The sequence below is a fragment of the Rhinolophus sinicus genome, chromosome 3 (genome assembly GCF_057876585.1).
Source record: "Rhinolophus sinicus isolate RSI-liver-muscle chromosome 3, RSI-T2T, whole genome shotgun sequence".
NCBI classification, from domain to species: Eukaryota; Metazoa; Chordata; class Mammalia; order Chiroptera; family Rhinolophidae; genus Rhinolophus; species Rhinolophus sinicus.
Window position 1 is genome coordinate 60,964,969 of NC_142503.1, and position 24,832 is coordinate 60,989,800.

A 24,832-nucleotide genomic window follows, 5' to 3' on the forward strand; every position below is an offset into this window, starting at 1 on the left:
AACTTTCTAAATAAGGCACAATTTTTGCTTTTTAAATCATTGAAAAAAATGACAATTCTCAATGTATGTCCCATTGAGTACACTTCTATTTTTCATTTTCTATTACTCCTTATGAAAAAAAAGCTGTATTTTTTTTTCTTCCAATTTTGGAAGGTAATAAATGTCTTAGGTTCCATACCTTTGTAATTCTTTGCTCTCTTTTTCCTTTTCTTCCTTCTAATATACAAAAATCTTATTCTACAAAAGTATTTTATTTTGTATTCTTAGCTCTTCTCTTCCTTTCAGTTAACACATGTGGTCCACAAGCTCAAGTTTCACTTTCTTTCCATCTAATCTTTTTCTTTTTCTTTTTCTTTTTTTTTTTTTTTAAACTCTCTGAGATGCATTTTCTATTCTCACCACTGGGGCTAAAATGATAATCCCAAATTTGACGACCACAGTCTCTTTGTTCCAAAATCAGCAGCAGCAGCATCTCTCTATCCTCATGCTCCCTGACACCACTGTCAACATTGGTTGTCAATGCTATCTGAAAATTCTTTCCCCTCAATGTTTCCCTTCTAGAAAAGTTTGCTGTTTTACTTTTAAAACATATGAAAGTTGCATAACTTCTTGTCCATTTCTATGAATGTTTCTAAATTCCTCCTTTCTCTAAAACATAAATGAATTAGTCTAATTAAGATGACATCAAAGCAATGTGACCATGGACTAGGGGCCTTCCAAGCAACCAAGCACCAAAAGGGACAGAAAAGCTGCTTTTATTAAAATGAACCATATTTTAAGGAATTCCTAAAATATACCCTGAATTAAAGAAAGCATCCACACACGGCACCAAGTAAGACTTTTTTGCTGGTATGGGGAACTTTGACTTCATTGTCATTCCTACTGCCAAATAAATATCACTGATATTCTCAAATAATTCCTTACAGAAGTAATAAAATTTAATTAGAAAGAAAAAAGAATTTGAGATCAGATAAACGAAGGTAGATGAGTCTGTTATGCTTCAGTCCTTTTAGAAGGAGAGATGTTAACTGCATATACAGCAGTTTTAAAAGCTTTCAAAATGCTTCATTCTGAATATTTGACGTAGATTTGTCTTGACCTAAATTCTATTTAAATACAGATTGGAAAGAAATGTTTTGTTACTCTTCTGGGTCATAACACCTTCCTTTATAAATGACATCCTCAATATAGCTTGAGAAACTAAATTCAGATGCCAGGAACATATTACACACACACACACACACACACACACACACACACACACACACACACACACACACACACACAGCATCTTTACTAGAAAACCAAAAAATAAATAACCCTTTTTGCCTCCTATAGAATTACGCAGAGTACTTTTCATTATTTTGAAAACTAAAGCCATCAAAATGAGGTATTATCCTGTACAAAAGGCAAAAAACACAGCCTTGGATATATATATGATGTTCACTTTCAACTAATAGAGCTAATATAAATCTTTGCAGCTGTAATCCTGAAGAAATGAAATTAAAATGATGAATCTAAACTATTGAAGACCCTCATATGACAATGACCCCTTTGGCCTTGTATTTCTATCCCTACCCCCACCTTACTTTTACATATCCACCAACATAATAAGCCTGCCACCACTAATGTTATAAAGTAGTAATTGTTCCTAATTGGTAGGGAGGCGACAGACCATTCTGGTAATGTTGTAAAACTGTAAGAAAGGAGGAGTGAGAACATTCACAGGCCCAGCAGTAATTATCCACTAATTTGGCCTGTTTGTGTGGGGACAGCTCATTATAGCCCTTAAGAAACCTCAGAATAAAGAGGGAAAGTAGGTAGGAGGCAAGGTTAAATAATTAGCGTTCAGCAGATTTTTTTAGAGATTCAAAGAATAGGATTAAGGGTGGGAAATGTGACCAGAGCAACGATTAAGAAATGGTAGAATGTTCTGAACTGAGTTTTATGTTTTTGTGGGAGGAGGGGTATATAAGAATCCTATATTATGGCATAAAAAATGAGATGTCACTTTTATGACACTATTTCAATTATGATGCTGATCATCCCCTTACATTTTATGGTGCAAATCTCATGCTTAACAAAAGATTTATTCTCATGAGTCCTAAAGAGATTTTCACATCATGAAATAATGTGTAAGAAAGTTTTCATGTCATTTTATCTTTAATATTTGTAGATTTGTTCTGGGGGTTGAAAACATATTTGTGTGTGCATACAAGTACAGTTAACATGGTATAGACTTTGAAAAGAAATAGTTATTCAACTATAATTTTGTTAGTATACCAGAATCCCCAGATTTCTCACTTACATATATCTAATACCTCTCTATTTCAAGAGTAAGCACGCATATATAGAGAGGGTGCCAAAAAAATGTATAACCATATTAAGAAAGGAAAACTGTATTAAAATTGTAATACTCAATATACACTGAAAACAAAAGATGAATACAAGTCATGTTTGACTTCTGCAATTACAAGAGATGCTCAAAGTGGTTACCAATAGCGTCCAGATATATCTGATTACAGCGAACTACTGCTTGAGCAACGCTGACCAAAGTGTCCACTGTATACATTTTTTTGGCACTCCGGGTATATATTATATATGTATATGTGTAAATAACTGGTTTGTATATAGTGTTTTAAAGATTTTCTAAGGGTATTATTTTTAACAGTCTCCTTAAAAAAAGAAGTATATTTTCCTATTAACTTACATGATTGTAATTAAAGCTTTTTTTCAACTAACAGAAAGTGAGATGCAATGGATCAATAATTTTAAGCTAAATTAGCTCTATAATTTGAGTCACGTAGAAAAGATCTATGTATGCTTTAAATATATACTCATTGAAGGACTTTGGGAAAAGTTCTAGGATATTATAAACTCTATCCCTTTGCTAAGAAATGAAAATACACTCGACTACAAAATAAAAATAGAAGCATGTGACTTATTAAACAGATTTCACCTCGAATGTATATAATATTAATTAACAAATGTCATATATTTTATCCATATACACATTAGATAATTTCGCCTTAATTTAATTAAAAATGAATGTCCTTAAACCAAGAGTTGGGTTGGAAAAGTATTCTGCTGTTCATAAGGGGAATTGTGTGGTGTCAATATAAACGTATAAATTGGTAAAAATTATCACCAACATTTCAAAAACAATTTAAAACATAAACTAAAATCCTTATTTACTAATAATTAATCATTGTCTTCATTTATGAATACACTAACTATAGTGTATGAATGACAACATTTTATTGTCATTTTCCTCCTTTTAGGAACATTTATTGGTAACTTTAAATGAATGGCATGTTTTTAACTACTTAGTGATTCCTGAACCTCCTCTCATATCACATGAAACTGAAAAAAAAAATTTACTTCCATACTGCCTTTTAAAACATTTTTTGTATTCCATTAGACTAGTGGTTTTTCACATTATTCTTCTCAAGATCACTTTGAAGACTGCCAATAACTCCATGCCATTTTCTCAATTTGCACTTCTACTCTCCTTCAATATCCTCCCTACAAAAAAACATCAAAAATGCCAGACTGCTTTTCTCCCTAGCTCATTAAAATTGTTAAGAAAGTAGAAGAGCAGAGGTGTTCCATTTGTCACTTGCCATAAGAACTACTTACTGCTGTTGAACTCTAATTTCTACAGATACCACAGTTGTAAGTGCCCAATCTGAAGTCTGAGCAACAACAAAGAATAAACAAGAAACATAGAATCTATCCAGATGTCTAAAACAAAGAGACAGACAAACTGATAGGTCTTTTTGCAGTTTCAAGGTGCTAGAAAGAAAAAGTATCTATAGTTCAGAGCTGTTTAGGCAATGATTTTGAGGAGCCAAAATCCTGGAGAGAAAAAGACATGCTACTTTTAAAGGGGCAGCAGTAAGGTTAACAGCTAGCTGATTTCTCAATAGAAATGATGGAGGTCAGAAAACAAAGGAATGCTGTACTTAAAGCACCAAGAGAAAGTAGCTGCCAATCTAGAATTCTACACATTGCAAAACTGTCCTTTACACATGAAAGCAAAAACAACAACTTATGACAAAAATCGAAAGAATTTAGTGTGGGTTTTCCACACTAAAAGAAATGCTAAGTGGAGATCTCTAAGCAGAAGGATAATTATTCTGGATGCAAACTTGGAAATGCAAGAAGGAATAAAAAGCAATGTAGAGAATATATATATATATATATATATATATATATATATATATATATACTCCAAAATAATAATTGTAATATTATGTTGAGTCCAACCTATATACAGAATTAAAATTCATGACAATAACACAAATATGAAATGGTGATAAGTTAATGTGTTCTAATTTCATTATATTTTTTGATATATAGTTGGACAAATGAAAAATAGTAAGAGTATAGATATAAAACCAAATATATCAATAATTACATTAAGTGTAAATAGGCTAACTATTCCAATTAAAAACCAAACATTTTCAAGCAATTAAAAGAGAAATTCTAATCATACGCTGTTTAAATAGAGCTATCCTAAATATAAGGAAAAAAAAGCATTGAAATAAAATAATAGGGGAAAAGGAAAGGAAACTGTTGCTAATATATTAATGTCAGAAAACAGATTTAAGACGAGGAGTATTGCCAGGTTTAAAGAGAGGGGTTTTATAATGATTAAAAGATCAATTCACCAGCAGATATAAGCATGTTAAATGTATATATACTTAATAACACAGCTAAACTTATATCAAACAAAAAATGTCAGAACTAAAAAGAGTAATAGATAAATCCATAATCAAAGTGGAAAACTTTTATACTTCTCTCAATAGCTGATAGAAGACAGCTATTGGAGCATAAAGAAGATTTCAACACATAATTAATTTAAGTTAACATTTTCAGAGCAATGCACTCAATAACAGAACATACACTTTACAACTGCCCATCAAATTTCCCAAAATCCACCAGATGCAAAACTATGAAAAAAATATCATCAAAATTCAAAGAAAATAAGTTATATATGCTCTTTTTTATTTCAGGGAAACTAAGGTAAAAACAAATGACAAAAGATTAGAAAATTACCAAATATTTGGAAATGCACACAATGTCCACGTGGTTAGAGAATAAACTATAAGGGAAATTAAAAATACTGTGAACTAAATTATAATAAAATATGACATAACAAATTTGTAGGATACAGCTAAATCTGGGCTAAGTGAAAATAAGTAATCCTTTAAAGTATACAACAGAACCTTTCTTAAAAATGGTTAAAAGTTATATGTGATATATATCTCACATGAAATTAGGAAAAGAACATCAAAATAAACAAAGAAAGTTAAGGAAAGGGAATAATTAAGAGAATGAATAATATAGATAGCAAATACATATAAGAGGGAATCAACAAAACCAAAAGTTGACTTTTGAAAAGATAACGAAATAACCACCCTTCTCACAAATGTTCAAGGCACAATTTACCAATACCAGGAATAGAAAGGGGAAATAATTATAGATTCTACAACAATTAAAAAGCAAACAAGATAATATTGTGAGAATGTTTTATGCAAAACATACTTGAAAAATAACAGAAAATGGACAAATTCCTCAAAAACCAATCTAAAAAATGTGACACAAGAAGTGAATAGAAGAAAATGGGATTAAAACATTCCTACAAATAAAGCTGTAAAAGATCAAGTGTCCCTCATTAATAAAATACATTCATAAATTTATGGTACATGGTAATAAAGAACTATTGCTATGCAAAACATGAGTAAATCTAATAAGAGTAATGTTTACTGAAAGCAACAGAAGTATATTCTGTGAAAAACACTTATACACAGTCCAAAAGCAGAAATCCACTCGATGGTCTTAAAATCATAAGGTATTTATTTTTTGCAGTGGTAATGTTAGGGAGAGGGGAAGAGGGTCTTTGTAGGATGATGATAATGTTATATTTTTTGATCTGTGTGTTCACTACTCTGGTGTACTCACATTATGAAAATTCATCAATTTGTTAATTTATAACTTGTGCATTTTTCTGAATAAATCTGTTGTTCTCAACCAGTGCCTTCCGTCCCTGATGCCCCACCCCACAACTCCCAGGGGACTTTGTACACTGTCAGCAGATATTCTGGTTATCACAAGCTGGCAGGAGTGCTACTGGCATCTAGTGGGCAGAGGGCAGAGATGTTGCTAAACATTCAACAATGAAGAAGACAGCCTCCCTCAACAAAAATTGGTGATTAGAAATATCAATATTGTCAAGGTTGAGAAATCCTGATAAATATAAAGAAATTTAATATAAAGTATATTAAAAATTAAAAAAAATAATTACATAGATGTGATCTTCATTCTGTGTGGCAGTTTAAATACATAAAAGACCAATTCCATCAAAGACAAAAATGTAGGCAGAATGCAGAAAATTAATCAAGTGAAGTTAATGAAATGTGAGCACGAATATTTAGATTTGAGGGAGACCAATCATAAGACATAATTTTAATTTCAAGTTTACTACTATGTATTAATTTGTAAGAATTTCAGACAGATTTCTATTAAACCCTATATGCTATTACATCAAAATTTAAAGAAAATAAAGGAAAACAAACTTGTCCCAAAGCTTACACATATAAGAAGTGAGCATCCATTCTAAGTCTAGATTTCCTGTAAGCCAAGTCAAAAAGGAAAATGATGGAATATGTAATTTTAATTATCTGACAAAATAAAACATACTAATTCATCATGGAAAAAAAAAAAAAAAAACAACCCACATTCCTGTCACTGAATTTTGAAGGGATTTCGTAACATGGAGAATTTATGGAAGGCCATTGATCCACATAATGCAAACAGAATTCAACAAGAATTTTGAAGAAGTTATGGCCTTTTCTCCAAAGTGGTACTGAAAGCGAAAAAGGAAGCCCTTGCGTCTCCCAAAGCTGAAGCCCAAATAGAGGCTTTGAAGGCAAAGAAAGCAGTGCTGAATGGTGTCCACACACACACACACACACACACACACACACACACACACACACACGAAGAACAAGAAGGAGGAGTAAGAGGAGGAGAAAGAAGAGTTGGAGAAGATCTGCACATAACCACCTTCCTACACCCCAGGACACTGTGGATGGAAAGGCAGCCCAAATATCCTCAGAAGAGTGCCCCCAGGAGAAATAAGCTTGACCACTATGCCATCATCAAGTTTCCCTTAACTACCAGGTCAGCCAGGACAAGACAGCAGACAACAATACACTTGTGTTCATTGTGGATGTCAAGGCCAACAAGCACCAGATCACGCAGGCTGTAAAGAAGCTTTGTGACATTGACATGGCCAAGGTCAATACTCTGATCAGGCTTGATGGAGAGAAGAAGGCATATGTTGAACTGGCTCCCGACTCTGATGCTTTGGATGATGGCAACAAAATTGGGACCCTCTAAATTGGGTCTAGATGGCTAATTCTAAATACAAAAAGTTTTCACTGTAAAACAGAAGAAGAAGCTATAGCAATTCAAAAAATAATACCACTTTAAAAAATCAAATCTTAATAATGTCAAGGACATAGCATAAAATGTACACTAGTAGAGTCCTTTCTGAATGGCAGATTGGAAATGATGTGCCTGGCGTGGCCATGGGAATTCAGTACAGAGATACAGGATCCAAAGTTCTTTTCCAGGATTTGGCAAACTAAGCAGTCCCCTCATTTGCCATTGGTCAAAATGGGTCCACCAACTATTTTTGTAAATAAAGTTTTATTGGAACACATTTATACCCATACATTTACCTGTGGTCTATCACTCTCTTCGTGCTACAATAGCATAAGTGAGTAGTTGTGACAATGCTTTCACATTATGGAAAAACTTTTATTAACCTCTTTTTTATATGAGTCAGATAACTTGGAAAATTATTCTAGAGACTAGATACACTCTCTAAGCACATAAGACCTCTTTTTCTACTACCCACATATTTATGGTGCCTAGAACACATTCACATTACCATATGACCTCTGGTCTCTATGTTTTTGGGTCATGATGTTGGAAAAATTAGCACTAGCTTAACTATACAAAGAAGTGATTGCAATCCATTTAAATATGCCCACTAAACAAATAAAAACAAAATGTATCTACAACTTTCCCTAGTAAAATATTCCAAATACCCATCCTCAAATGCCAACTATTATGGAGGAAAAATCAGAGTGAAAAGAGACAGCAATCTTAACTGATTGCAGTTAAATTGTGCTACTTTTCCAAATTTTACAAAATTGCATGACCAAATAACCATATTATAGGGTTCCTCCCAGGGCCTTGGAAGTGTCAGTGCAAATGAGGGTTTCTGAAGCTGAAATAAGCATCATTTGCTTCACAAGAAAACCATTTCTGACTACATTAGATTAGAATATAGTCATTTTTCTATCAAAGATTTATGGTCAGTTGATATTTATGGTGAGCTGTCCACCTAGTGTAGTGATAAAATTAAACTAAACCATCCTTTTTGACCAGTATTGGTGAAATGGCTAATTGAGATTATTAGCACAGTCTGCAAACATATTGCCTTAATTTAGTGCTCTTACTAAATGAGTTAATTGGTCAAGGATAGTATATTTTAGTAGCGGGAAGAATTGCCATTATAAATTTTGTTAAAGGCATAAGATTCATAATGGGAAAATACCGAACTGCTCTTTCATATACCATAGTTAATATATCACTGCCTTTTTCTAATATCTAAAGTAATAACAAATCCAACTTTTGGTAAACTTTACATAAACATTTTTATTAGTCCTAAACTGAAAGATACGTCCTTTGGTTCAAATGGAAAATAAAATAGCCAACAGTCCATATTAATTATATGAACACACATGTAGAATAATTTTTCTTAGGAATTCTAGAAACTATGTTAGACTTGACGGTAATGTGATCAAGGGAAACAGAGCAGATTATGTAATTTCAACACTCCAGCTTCATTTCATATTTAAAAAAAAAAATACTCCCTCTAATGTCAGCTTGAGGACAGAGGAAATAACAAAAGGCCCTCATGGGATTGAGAATATACTGCCTGAATCCGTGTGAATATAACAAATTTTCCCTTGGGATGACTCACATCTAAAAGTGAGAGCTGTTATGTTCTTGTGAAAAGTGGGTTTCTGTTTGTTTAAATTGAGGTAAATGTAAAACAACTTTTACATTTTTTTCTCAAGTTTTCTTGTTAAAACTATATTTCACACCCAGGAATGTTTCTTTTCAATAAACCTTCTATGTGTTTTAAAAGATGTAAATATACTTCATTTAAAAAGAGAAGAAGAAGGAGGAGGAGGAGGAGAAGACGACGAAAGAAAAGAAGCAAATGGCCCTCTCATTTTAAACTGATTGAATATACTATATCAAGGTAGTTTTGAATGGTTGTGATAGAAGAAAATGTATATATATATATATATATATATATATATATATATATATATATATATATATATATCACATCCAAAATTTAGAGCATTTTCTCCAAAAGAAGGATCAAGCAAACAACATAATAGCGTGAGACAGTATTTTGAAAACAGAAGCACTTGAGAAATATTTTCCATTTTTAAAATAGGATAATTATTTGCCAAATGTTTAAGTTGGGTGACTGCTACAATATTTAAATTTTTGTATGAAATTAGCAGGATTTTGGCAAAAAAAATTACACAAGACAACTGCCAAATTAAAATACATACACTCAATCTGTCCTTTAACTCACCACTCATCCTCTCCTCCTGTTGTTCCCTTTTTCTTATTCCTTTAATCAGAAAACAAAACAAGAAATGTCTTTTTTGTAATCAGAAATGGAAATAAATCCTGAATATGTGAACTGAACAAAGGGATTAATCACAGACCATTGTGAGTTTATAAAAAGCATTCTGTTGATTTTTTTTTTTAATCCAGAAGAATATATTTCTTGTTTCTAGAGAATCCAAAATGGCTGAGTAGGAGCATATGTTCACATATCATGTTTTAAATGTCCACATTACAACTGTTCATTTGCTAATATTCCAGTTAGTTATAACATTAGTGATAAGATCATTGGAAGAAATAATTATTATAGACTAAATCTGGTACTTTCTAAAAGAAAATATAGGAGGATTTATACAAGTTTACCTTTCCCATCTCAATATTTTCCGGGAAAGTAGGATCCCCATGCTTATATGTACACACACAGAGCTACACACACACAGATTTGCATAAGCACACATATGTATTTTTAAATAAATTGTAAATGGATATCATATATACATGTTATAACCTGCTTTTTCACAATGTACTATATCCTGATCATTTTCTTATATTGCTAGATATTCTTTTGTGGATTGTTTTTAATGTTGATTTATTTTCCATTATGTTGATATGTAATAATTTATTCAATCAATTCTCCCATAATTGAACTTTAGTTGCTTGAGATGATTCCCCATTGCATAACCACAATGCATATATATGTAAATATATGTACATATTTATATTTTCATATTTCAGATTAATTACTTACGTATTTATTTATAAAAAATTTTATCTAATAAAAGATAGAACCACATAACATCCTAAAGTTGTTAATCTATGAGAGTGCCAAGTTTCCCACACCTCACTTTTAGAAATGCTAGTCTAATGGAATGACTGAATAAAAAATTAGTATTAATTTTATGTATTCTAATCATTTATTTTATTACATCTATTCTCTACTCTAATCCGTAACTATTCTGTGTATAGCTTAGAAAAGTTAAAAATTGCTATCATAAGCATTGTTAAATGTCTCTACATTTAGCTCAACATAGGAATTAATTCAGAGAGGCAAAATGAACTTTTAGGTACACAAACAAGGAGGACTGGAGACAGCCTATTTGATTTTTCCAGTAATTATTTAAACATAGGAATTAAAATATTTGTTACATAATTAAATGTTATTTAATGTTAACTACAGGTGACATTTTTGATGAACATATCTTTAGTTATGTAGTAGGAAAGAAAGCAGGGGTACAAAATAGTATTGTTTTTATAGAAGTATGTTTTATAATGATTGCTGGAAAATAACTATTTCAAAAAGAAAGAACAACTTTGAGTTGACTTGATAAAATTTGGAAAAGAAAAAAGAGTGGGCAAGAGACACAAGAATGAAACAGAAATCATGGAAAAGTAGGAACAAAAAAAGAAAATTGGAAAAGAAGAGTCTTTAATAACCCGTATGATATTTTTGTATGAAGATTATCTAGGTAAATATTTTTCACAAGAAGAAATAGATAACTATAATGTTTAAGCTTATGTTGTGTACTATAGTCTATTACTAATTATAAATTTAATAACAGACAAAAAATATGGGAAATTTGGTAAGAGGTCTGAAACTCAGCAGAAGTGCGTCAGACCAAGGGGGAATCGATCATAAAACTGAAAAAAAAAAAGTCAGTGTGCCAATCTTTCTTGAGAGACTCTTTGTCCTGTAAGTTGTGACTTCAGGGCTTCTGTGTTTGTTTCTGCCCTGGTTTCAGAGGGAGACCTAATTGCAGAAGTATCACACTCTAACACACCACAAATCACAATGGTAGATAACTTCATAATTCAGAAAACAAATGAGACCATATCTTTCATTAGTGTAGTCTATTTACTGGACTTGTGAGGTTGGCAGCATTTTACAGTCACAGCCATTCTGCCTACCATAAGGAGAAAAATGAGCCTGAAATATGAAGTCCAGCAGAGGCAAGAAGAGATAAGCAGAGCAGTGACATGGAGAAACAGACAGAACTCCAGTTCTATCAACTCTGATACTAACCTCCATCTTTAACTTCCCATTTATGGGAGTTACTAAATTTTTATTTCAATTAAATTGGGTTCGGTTTCCGTCACTTGTAATAAAATAATCCAGGCTAACATAATAATTCATTTTATTTATCTCTCATGGTGAACACATCAATAGAGTTATAAGGCAAATTTAGTTACTTTTGAGGCTTATAAGTATAATTAATGCACTTCTTTTCCCCTTTCGCATAGCATTTTTTAAATCCCTGAACATAAAGCCTTATACTAAATTTCAAGCGAATATAGTGGGGGTCAGGGGGGAATTACACAAGGAAAATGGCTACTTCAGCTAAAGTTGTTTCATTAAATCCTGCAGGGAAAATGTGTTAAACATAAGGTGTATATATAGATATTTGTCCATGAATAAATTATTTTCCCAGCTTAGTGATAAATATACCAAATACTACGGTCCTAAATCCTGTATGTTAGTCATAGAAGACAAATTTTTATGATTTTTCTGACACATTTGTATTGCTAGACTTCACTAAAGCATATGAAGCACACGTTACCCTGACAGCAAAGAAATGAAAATTATGTGAGATATATATATATATATATATATATATATATATATATATATATATATATAAATATGGTATTTCAGTGGCATCTTTGTAGATCTTGCCAGTATCTGCAGTTAGAACATGGTTGAATATCAATTTTGTGCAGGGATTTTAAAGCAGTTTTATTATAGTGCTAAATATATTTGGTCATAAATTTTATTATGCAGAAAAAGCAAACTTTTTCCAAATATGAAATTTTATAAACATTAATTAATTGTTCAATATAGCAAGGCTTTTGGATTCTAGACACTTTAGTAAACTATTGCAGCTTTTCAGTGGCTCTCATCCTTAAGGAAAAATATAATATAGCCCTTATTCTAGCATTGTGAATTTCAATATATAGTTTCAATAGTGACCTCTTCTGTCAGCCTACTTTAAAAAAAAAACAGAGTTAAAATAGCACTATTGGGTTTTAGGTGATTTAAAATCTTTTTAAAAGAAATGAGTTCATCAGTAAATAAGTGAGAATTTTAACAAATTTTAATAAATATTGAAAGTACCTTCACAGTTCTGTTATTTTATTCCATTCTGCTATCAACACTGCTCTCAGTTCTTTGAAATCACAACTAATAGATTATTCTCAGGTTGGAAATAAATTGGGCAGGTCAAGTTTTTGAGCCTACTTGCAATTTTTTTTTTTAAATTTAGTATTGAAATTCAACTTTTAATTTTTAATAAATGAGTTAATATTCATTATTAAAGCAAAATATGAATACTCAAAGGAAAACTCACCTCACCAATATGAGATTAGGGTAAATATATTTTACTTACCTACCTACAAATGTACACATACATTCCCACACAATTGTAAAAATGAGATAGTTCTGAGAAAGAAAGGCTAAAATAATTATGGCATAAGTAGTATAGAATTGTATTTTTATTCATGTAAATGAAGTCCCCTGGGACACGATTCCATGAGCAATTTGGCACAGAGGTCATTCCTGCTCATTGTTTAACCAACCTTGGTTGTAGCTTTTGTCCTCATGGTCCAAAATGACTGAGCTCTCATGTCAACACTCCAGGAAGTAGGATAGAATCATTGCCCTTAAAAATATAACATGAACTGTGTGTGTGTGTGTGTGTGTGTGTGTGTGTGTGTTATAATTTAAATTTTTCAATAGCCCACATTTAAAAAGTAACAAGGAAAATTAATTTTAATAATATACCACTTTAACATGTAATGAGTATAAAAATATAACAAGTTATTAACAGGAAATTTTACTTTCTTTTTTTTCATACAGTCTTGGGAATTTTGTATGTATTTTGTATTTATAGAATTTCTCAATTTAAGCTAACCCCATTATCAAGTGTTCAACCTGTGGCTGATGGTTACCATATCAGATAACTTCCACCTAAGTTTGGAAGCAATGCAAGCATACTATCTCTCATTAGTTCCAAGCAAAATTGTATTGGAAGTCCTAGCTAGTTCAATAGATAAGAAAAGGAAGTAAAAATAGTATAGATTAGGAAGAAAGAAATTAAAGTGGCTTTAATCACAGATGATATGATTATCTATATAAAAATCTCCTGAAATTGAGATATACACACACACACATACACACACACACACACACACACACACACAGACTTCTATGAGTATAGCAAGATTGTACGACACAAGGTTAATACACAAAAGTAAATAGCTTTTGTACATACCAGCAGTGAACAATTAGAATTAAAAACAAGTAATTTTATCTTTATCTTGGAGGATGAGAGATTTTTTCTTTATTTTTTAAAGCTTAAGAACAAAATGCCTCCAAGTAGAAAATCCTGATTCAAAATCACCAGGTACATGGTGGGACTTTGAATTTTCATATTGTATTATTTTATTTCATAATTGCTTTAATTTAAATTTTAAATATTAATTTAGTTCCATTAGTATCTTTTGCTTCAGATACTGCAACATTATGCTGGGTCTTTGCTATTTTCTTTCTTCTATATCTGTTACTTTCTCACTGACATTTATTATTATTATTATTATTATTATTGGCTTATTTTCTTGTCTTTTCTTGTTTCTTCTCTGCATATCTCTTACTGTACTTCCATTTGTATCAATTATCCTTTAAATACTTATGAATTTAATCTTCATTTCTAAAATGCATTCCGAGATATTTTCTTTAGATCAGTCAATTCCATTTTAAAACTTTTTGGAATGTTTTCATTTACTTTCAGATTTTGAATATCAAAGTCACATTTTTATATTTGCAATTTCTTCTTTAATTATCTTTAATTTCAACCTGAGTTTTATGTTTTTCTTATGCTTTATGGCTTGATTTAATTGATGTGCTTTAACCTAATGGTTTTTATTTTTTAGACTATCTTTTTTATGGATGCTAAGTTTTACTTTTGTTTGTCATATTTGTTTGTTTTGGATTCTCCTGTACCAGCTATTGTGGAATACTTCTGGGAGAGCAGAGGTGGTTTTCCTGATGTCTGAGTTCAAGGCATCCCCTCTGCTACAAAATAAAACCCACCATAAAGGGCAATTTTTGTTTGTTTTAAAAATATAATATTTCTCTGTATCTATGAGTTTCTTTCTGTTTTGTTTGTTCATTTATTTTGTTTTTTAGATTCCTCATATAAGTGAAATCATATGGCATTTGTCTTTCTCTGTCTGACTTATTTTGCTTAGCATAATACCCTCAAGGTCCATTCATGCTGTCACAAATGGTGAGATTTCATTCTTTTTTATGGTTGAGTAATAGTCCATTGTATACGAAGTGTGATCAAACAATACGGTGAATGTTTAAATAAAAAATAAAAAAGTATTAGAGTAAAAGACACATTGTCATTAATCCCCCTCAAAATACTCCCCTTCACTTCTAACACAATTATCCCATCATTCTTGCCACTTTCTGAAGCAGTTCTGGAAGTCCCCTTTCGTGAGTGTCTTTAGTTGTACTATCATGGCTGCCTCATGTCCTGAATCGATTCAAAACATTTACCTTTCATGGTTATTTTGACTTTAAGAGCCAGAAGTTGCACACAGTGCCAGATCCAATGAATAAGGTGGATGAGGAAACACCCCAATGTTTTCATTTGACAGAAACTGCTGTACCAAAAGCAATGTGTGACAGAGTCTTTCTTTGTGTGATAAAACAGTTGTGATAAAAAAATACAGTGATTGCTATTGCCAAGTGCCATCCAATGGAAAGGCAGGGATCTTCAATACTGGAAGCAGTGCATCAAAACGTATTAACAGTGTGTGACAAGTTTCAACTTGTTTGGTGCAGTCAGTTGGGTGTGAGCTATGGTTGAGAGAAGTTGTGTTTTAAAGTATGGGGCAAATCATCCTCCATCATAACAATGCTCCAAGTCACACATTGTTTCTGGTACAGAAATTTCTGTCAAATAAAAACATTACAGAGTGTCCTCATCCACCATATTCACCATCCGGCACCGTGTGACTTCTGGCTCTTCTCCAAAGTTAAAATTATTCAGGAAATCAAGACAGCCATGACAGCATAGCTAAAGACACTCACGAAAGAGGACTTCCAGAACTGCTTCAAAAAGTGGCAAGAATGATGGAATAAGCATGAAGCGAGGGGGAGTATTTTGAAGGAGATTAATGGCAGTGTGTCTTTTACTGTAATTTTTTTTTTTTAATTTAAATATCCACCATATGTTTTTGAGTACACCTTGTATATATACCACATCTTTATCCATACATCTGTCAATGGACACTTGCTGTTATATCTTGACTATTGTAAATAATGTTGCAATGAACATAGGGATGCATATACAAAGTCTGAAAATTAGGTTTGCAAACTTGTTGCAATGATATTACTAATTTTTTTTTATATCAGATAGATTATTCATTATGAATTTGTCCCAACTAGACAAACAGTTAACCTAGTTTACTTTGGAAGTGTGAAAAGGCTGCATGAAAAAGTTAGATGAAAACAATATGAACTTTTCACCAAAAATTCATAGCTCTTTCATCACGACAATGCACCAGCTCACACAACACTGTCTGTGAGGGAGTTTTTTAACCAGGAAACAAATAAATGTATTGGAACACCCTCCCTACCCACCTGTTCTGGTTCCCAATGACTTCTTTCTTTATCTGAAGATAAAGGAAATATTGAAAGCAAGACATTTTGATGACATTCAAGACATCAAGGGTAATACGATGACAGCTCTGATGGCCATTCCAGGAAAAATGTTCCAAAATTGCTTTGAAGGGTGCACTAGGCACTGGCATCAGTGCATAGCTTCCCAAGGGGAATACTTTGAAGGTGACCATAGTAATATTCAGCAATGAGGTATGTACCACTTTTTCTAGAATGAGTTCGCAAACTTAATTGTCACACCTAATATATTTTCATATTAGTGTTTAGGTTTGTTTTTTTTTTTGATAAATACCTAGAAATGGAATTGCTGGGTGAAAAAGGTGAAAGGGATTAAATATAAATTGCCACTTACTAAAATAGTTACCAGGATATAAAAGTACAGCATAGGTAATATAATCTATAATATTGTAATAACTATGTATATGGTATCAGATGAGTACTAGATTTATTGCGGTGATCACTTTCCGAAGTACAGAAACGTCTAATGTAATACTGCATTTCAACTGTAACTGAAAACACACACACACACACACACACACACGATACTTCTTTCTTTTGCTTTACATCTTCTAATTTTTCTGCTGCCCTCTTGTCTCAGTAGGGTCAACTTTTTCATTTGCTCCTTTATTTCCTTTCACTACCCAGAATACTCAGGCACCTTCATCTTCAATGTGTTTCTCTTCCCCAGATGCTTTGACTTCTCAAGATGGCTATCTCTGATCACATGCATTTTTCAAGCCCTTTACTTTTGACTTACCAGTAGCCAATGTCCTAACCTGACATATTCCCACTACAATGAAGCCTTCTCTGCCTGAAGGTAAACTCTAGTTGGTATTATCTGTGTTCTGTCTCCCTATGACCCTGCTACACTCCTCTCTCTCTCCCATTCAGCCTCCACCAAACTCCCTCCTCCAGATGAAATCTGGAGCTAATTTTTCTGGTCTTCAGTGTTTATTGTCCCTATTAACAAATAAATTGAATTTTGTCATATTAAGCAGGAGTTTTAGTTGTCCTGTTTGCTTTTTTCTTGATGTTTTATTATTTGGGAACATTAGAATCTAGGAGCTCATTATTTTCTCCTGCATGAGCCCTGAAACCTCTGTACATATTTTTTTTTTTTTTTTTTATCACTTACAAGTACAATATGACCATGTTTCCAAAGGAACGTTCTTTGGGTGGCCTCAATTCTAGATAATACTTACATTATATTTTATAGTACAGATGTATTACAATTTATTTTGGTTTTGGTAAAAGTTCTTATGACTTTTGTTAAAAGTTCTTATGACTCACACAGTTACATAAACGAATTCACTCTGATGTATTTAAGTAAAAACTTGATTTACTAAAGATCAATAGGTAAAGTAACAATGGAACTTGGGTCAGCCTTGTTTAAAGCTGTTGCCCTGGGGGTAAAGTATAATTGTTTTCATTCTCATTTTCACTCTCAAAAGTGTCCTCATTGATGATAAATTATATGGTCACCTAATTAATGACTCACACAATTATTGAGGAGCTGGAAAAAAATATTTAACACTAAGTTTCTAGGAACAACCCCTGAAACCATGCTGTACAACGGGCCTGATGATAATGCTACTGCCACTGATACTGCCACCATTAAGTTGAAAACGTCAGGATCTCCAATTTGCCCCAGGAACTCCACCATGCATCTACTAACACCCCTAAAAATTGGATACTTCCAGGAATAAAGAACACTCTTAAAACAAAACAAAACACTGTTTCTTCAAGTTTCTCAATTCTGAATCAGTCGTAGGTGAGTCCATCTGCCTCCCCAGCATACAAGTAAGAGACTCCCTTGCAGTTAGGATGCAGGTAATTTTTCTGAGCTCTGCCAATCGTGCATAACCCCATACACAATAAGTCTTATCATTCCTTTTATGGCCTCTTAGTTTCCAGGCTAGATTAGAAATTCCTCCCCTTAGTTGAACAGATAGCTTCCAAATTTTTTCTCTTCCAAGTTATTTATTTGTTTGCTTTGTTTGTTTATTTGTTTATTTATTCATTTATTTATTGAAAAGCTGTACTTTTAAAATGTGATTCTCTTAATTCTTTGGAGAGACACACATCAGTATCATTCCATTGATTATGCATTTGAAATTAATCAAATATATGGTGCATCGAAGAGCAAAATTCAATATTTTAAAATCCAGTATATTTCAAGAGTAGTTGATAAATTTATTTCTCCCAGAGAATAACCCCAAGGATTAAGTGACTCTTGAAAGCATTGAGTTCATATCTGAAGTGGAGAAAATATAACTGTAAGATGAGAAGACTTAAAGAAAATATGATAATTCTTTACTAAGTTATAAAATGCTGTTATATGACGGGGGGAGAGTTATGTCTGTATTAAAAGAACTACAATCAGTAGGTACACAGTGAAAAATTAATATTTCTATTTACTATACTTAAATATTTTATTTATTTTTGCTATGTTGTCAATATAAGAATATAAGAATTTTATATTGTTTCAGAGATTGTTCTTAATCCACAAATCTCACTTTCAAATCTAAGACTAGGGTATGTTTTCATTCAAAAGTCTTTAATTTTAATGATAAGAAGAAAAAATGCATTATTAAAAAATAGTATCTTATCCATGAACTGATCCTATAGCATCATTCAAAAAAACATTGTTCTCAATTTATTGGTAGTCCAAAGAGCCCAAGAAGCATATTTTTTGAATAACATTATATCAGGTTACATATGCGTAACACTAAATAAGCATAGCTCTGAATTTACTACAAACCTAATTGAGAATAATGAAAATGTTCATCATGCAACAAATATGGTATATGATCAAAACCATCATTAGTGATATAACTATCTATACTTTCATCAAATCTAACTATGTAAGTAGTGCAATTATTATATTGACAAGGATGCTTCTAGGATGTAGCCATAAAGGAAACTTGTTTCCCATCATGCTTTTCAATTTTCTCAGTGAGGTTGGTCCTTTCCCTGCCTCTCGGTGGAATCATAGGCAGGCCCTGTGACTTCTCTTGTCATGCTTATGTAATTAAAGTCCTATAGTTAGGGTTTAATGATGAAATCAAAACACAGTTCGATATTTAAAATTTCTATTGTTCTGTAAAAATCAAACCTACTTGTGAGTCATTGCCTTCCCTTCCCCAAATGTAGGGAGCTGTGGGCTCTAATCAAGAAAGAAGATTGTGTTGGCTTAGTGACCTCTCTTTCCTCATCTAGGGCTTCATCCTCCTCTCTCATTTAGCTAATTCCTTCAAAGCTGGAAGAGGAGTGGAGGGAGAAGAATAAAAATAAGGAAAGGATGAATGTTCTTACTGGTGGTGATCTAGAATAAGCCTTTTCTGGACTTGGAGGAATTTTAAAGTGGACTCTTTCTTTCATGGGGCAGTCTGTAGGTACACTGGAATCTGTCTCCCATTGCTTTCATTTGAAGTTCTCTTCAATGGATAAAAGTAACGCTGTTCTGGCTGATCACCACCTAAAGCCCCATGGTAACTAGAAGACTGCCTTGACCTTTCTTCCCCTGCGGTGACTTTGCCCCTCCTGGAGGTTCTCTCACAGAGTTTTCTAGAATGGCCTTCTAATGTCATAAGGGATATCTACTTTCTTTTGTCCGCAAAAGTTCTAGTGATCTAGTTGTTTCTGAATAAACCCAGTTTTCTACTCTGTCTCCATAGTTCAAGTTAGCCAGCACCTGACAAGTCAGACTCCTCACACATGACTCAGAAACTACTGAGGTGGGTTAAAACTCATAGGACAGCTCTCTCTAAAGAAATTCTCTTTTTCATATTTTCCTGTGATCTCCATTGTCTACTTTTTTTATACTCTTGAAATGGGTGAGAGGGTATTGTTTTTTATGGATTCTGAAATTCTTGCTTTGAAGTTATTTTTACTTTTGACTGTCACCTCATTTTGGTATGTACTTCAACTGAAAACTTCCATTTTTACTTAAGGTTCTCCTAAGGTCACTCTCTGTGTGTCACAAGTGCTTCTATTTGAGAATTCTTCTTGCCTTCCATTCTTCACCTGTGACTTGCATAAGGAATGAGAAGCTCATTAAAAAGAATATGGACAAGATCTGTACTCTCAGTATTGATATATTCATTTTTGAATATCCCTTTCATATTTTTTCTTAGATGCACGGATATTTTATATTATTTGAATTTATAGTATATGCATTGTGATTATTTTTAATTACCATGATAAAAACATTCAATATAATCATAATTTTAATAACAAATGAATATTCTATAAGAGCTTTCCAGAATTGGAGAGAGTTAAATGAATGTTTTCTTCAATCAAAGTTTTAGAAAAAACAGTTAAAATTTTTGTGCATATAGCTTTGTTTGTATTTTATATTGATAGCATACCAGGAAAAAAAAAAATTTAAGCCAATGAAATCATTTAAAACAAATGCCTTTTTAGAAGTCCAGTGTTTAGGGTGTACATGGATATTCAAAACAACCCAGTTTCCTGCAGGACAACAGCAGTCGTATTTTGCCTGCTTGCTCCTCATCACACTCACGCCTACAACAAAAATCTCCCTCTGTATGGCAAGGCAAAGTAAGGTAAAACATTGACATCTTTATTTTATTACTCATCCATTCACACAACATGCATTTATTGAATGCCTTGCATACAGGCATTGAGCTAGGAGCTATGGAAAATGCAAAGATGCAAAAAATGTGGACTTACCCTCAGGTGTCATTTTGGTAGAAGAGATATCAAACATAATAGTAATAAGTACACAAATTGATATTTTAGTGGCTATCATGTGTTATTCATACATACTGATAATTTACAAATACATCATTTAATCTTTCCAATAATCCTTCAAAGTAGGCATAAGCAAACTAATTTCAGATGAGGACACAGAATTTCAGAGAGATTAAGTAATTTGTACAAGACCAGACAGCTACTAAATGGCAGTGGTAGTATTCAGCCCCCAACATGACTCTAGAACTATCCGTTAAGGCATGTCTCCTGTACAAAGCAGTCTGCCTTTAGAGAGACTCAAGAAAAATGGTAGCAGTCTTCAGAAACAAAGAATAGTATGATATATAGGGAGAATTGAAATATTTTGTAAAGATAAAGAATGTTGCATCACTAGATAGTTCACAGGTAAATTATTTCTGTTAGGGAAAAGGGCAATTGAGTTTGAATTGTTCAATTGATTTTCTAGACTGATTCAATTTTCTTTGGTTAGGTCTATGTGCCCAAAGCCTGAGAGAAAAATTTCATGTATTCCATAACCCTGGTCAGTCTATATAGCTTCTCCCAATTTGAGAGAGGCTTAAAGTATTATTCCTTTCATTGTATAGTGGTTCTAATCAGCCATAGTGAAAGGAATCCAGTGAAATTTTTCAACTGTTAAACTTCTACTCCTATCAAGTATATAAAACTCAGTGAGATGTGTTTCCTTTGGGCAGTGAGTGGGTTTTTCAGGTGGTTTTAAGTTGTCAAAATATTAAAATTAATAATTGTTGTAACATTAGCATAGACCAAATGGGAAGGATATTTGTAGAATTATTGTGAACAAATAAGTATTCAATTTTTTGTAATAGACAGAATCCTGGTAAATATGCCTCTACCTTGCTTATAGTAACATGAGAACTATCATCATTCCATTAGCACAAGCACATTTTATCTCAGTCTCTACATAGTCTACTTTCATTGCTTTCTCTATAATTTACATTATGTACTATTTACCTGAAAATATTTGAGAGCACACACTATCTTCGTTACAAAACCCAGTTTTAGGGGTAAATGAAGAATATGCCTTTTAACTCTTTCTAGTTAAACTAACTATATAAATAACACTACTAATACATTCTTGGTACTTTGCATGGCAATAAGGTTTTCTAAGGTTAAAGGAAATATAAGACCCTGCCTTATTTTACTATAAGACCGGATATAATGTAATAATATAATATAATATAATATAATATAATATAATATAATATAATATAATATAAATAATATAAAATCAGGTCTTATATTAATTTTTGCTCCAAAAGACACATTAAAGCTGACTGTCCGACTAGGTCTTATTTTGGGGGAAACACGGTACCATTATCAACATCAAAATCATCAAACAAAGGACCTTCTTTATCAAGCCCCACCGGATGCTCTACATAGAGCCACTTAAATATATGTAGTATATTGCCTTGAGGTTTCTTTGTGATATCATAGAATTTTAATTATCTTCTGATGTTTTATTATGCTCATTCTGTGTCTGTTTAAAGATTAGTCAATGGTAAACATATTTAAGCTGGTGAAAGGTATCTATATATATTCTTCTAAGAATTAGTAAAGTTTGTTTTTATATTCTATAACTTTTAATTTTAATGGCATAATTAAGTGGGAAAAAAGTGTTGAAACTTTAAGGTCAGATAATTATTTTTTAAATTGCCTGACATAGCCACCATAGAGCATGTATAAACTTATGCATCATAGAATATAAATACTCTCAGATAAAAATATCCCCATGGTGCTCATATTTGAAAGTACACGAATTAAATATGCCTCCCTCATTTCTGGTAGTATGTGGATTTTATGTCTTAACCATGCTTTTTTATTTATTTAATGTAAAAATACTAAAATTTTTATTTTTCTGTAAATGTCATAGCATAAGATATATTTTAAAAAATAGCATTGCCTTCACTTAAAATGTTTCAGTATAATTTATCCCACAATTGCCTCTAAATCCATTGAATGTAATATCCCTACCTTTCTTTTCTTATGGACTACAAGAATATTTACTTCATCTGTATGTCTTTCTCTTCTGGATTTCAACTATTTCATTTATCTTGCTTAAACAATATCCCCCAGTTGTTCTAACATAATGAACCCTGATATTATATTTTCATAATTCACAATTTTATAATCTTGAAGCCAAAGCATCAAGAACAATTCTAGTTAGATACAATTAAATTAATTAGATTTAGGTTAACGTTATTTAAACTGTAGCATAAACAATTAAAAATCCAGGCTTTAGGGTTAGATTTCCTGTTTTTAACACTTTCTAGCTGTGTATCAAAGGGCAAGTTACTTAAGGTTTCAATGCCTCAGTTTTCTAATCTATAGAGCGGAGATAATGGAAGTATCTATGTCATTGGGTATTTTGAGTATTAATAGGATCATCTATATAACACTTAATAATATCTGACAAAAGCAAGGCCACATTCAAACTATTTTGGCATTTTTGTTACTATAATTATTATTACTATAAAATAATAATTACTACATAATTATTATAATTATTATTACATAACTTGATTTAATTTGAAAGAAATGTATTAAAAAACCCACCAGGCACAATATAGGGCCAGACACTGGGGATGTGAAGATAAATAACATATGGTCACTTCTGAGAAAAAGTAAACCATACAGAATAATATATAATAGGAATAAAAGAGGATAGGAAAAATGTACAAAAAGATTTGAAACTAGGTCACAGATTCCTACTGAAGGAAACTGGAGCAGGGTTTATAGTGTCTGCTTTTGATAATTAATGGCAAAGACATTTGCTAAATCACTGTGAAGAATTATTTTAAGTATACAAGAATAGTAGAGTAGGGAAGTACTCTACTAAATAGTTGGTCTCAGGCATATATCTGAAGTCTAGTTACTGAAATCCCCAAAGTCAACATTTTAGAGATAACTGAGTTTGTGTTATTAATGTGTTCCTTCATTCAATACAGATTTATTGGGTACCAGCTGAAAAGACTTTACTATTTGAGGAGGCTCAAAGTGGTAAAAGATAAAAATCTTAATTTCCTAGAATTAATGAATATTTTTTTTAAGATGCAATTAATATTTTTGAGGCCCAAGATGGTGGATTAGGTAAACGCTCTGCCTACTGCATCCCAGAATCACACCAGAATTACAAATAAATTATGGAACAATAGACCTCAAGAATCATTTGAACACTAGCTGAACAGAAACTCTATAAGTAAGGATATAAAGAAGAGGCCACATGGAGACTGGTGAGAAGGGCATAGATGCGAAATGGGCTGATCCCAAACCTTCAGATAGTGGTTAAATACCAGGAGGGACACATCAGTGGCAGAGGACCCCCATAAAAGGGAGGAGTTATAGCCCCATACTGGTCTCCCCAGCCCAGGGCTCCTGTGTGAGCAAGAGGAGTTCCCACAACATCTAGCTGTCAAAATCAGTGAGGACTCTGTTTGTTTCAGTGAGATGGAAGGTAGCTGGAAATCCAGATGCCCTCTTAAAGAGCCTGCACACAGACTCACTTGCTTGCAAACACTCACCTGGTCCCTGGTGGAAGGGCGGCAAATCGAGAGGCATCAGAGACACACACACACAAAAAGACTGAGTTGTGTGGCTTAAGATTGAGGGCTGAAGGGACAGCAGCTATTGTTCCTATAGGGAGTCTGCCTCACATGTAGCCTA

At 32.5% G+C, this 24,832-nt stretch overlaps 1 pseudogene; it reads left to right on the forward strand.

The window, feature by feature from the left end:
- The first annotated feature begins 6,388 nt into the window (after positions 1-6,388).
- LOC148758496 (large ribosomal subunit protein uL23 pseudogene) lies at positions 6,389-7,407 on the forward strand (annotated as a pseudogene).
- The last annotated feature ends 17,425 nt before the right edge of the window (positions 7,408-24,832 follow it).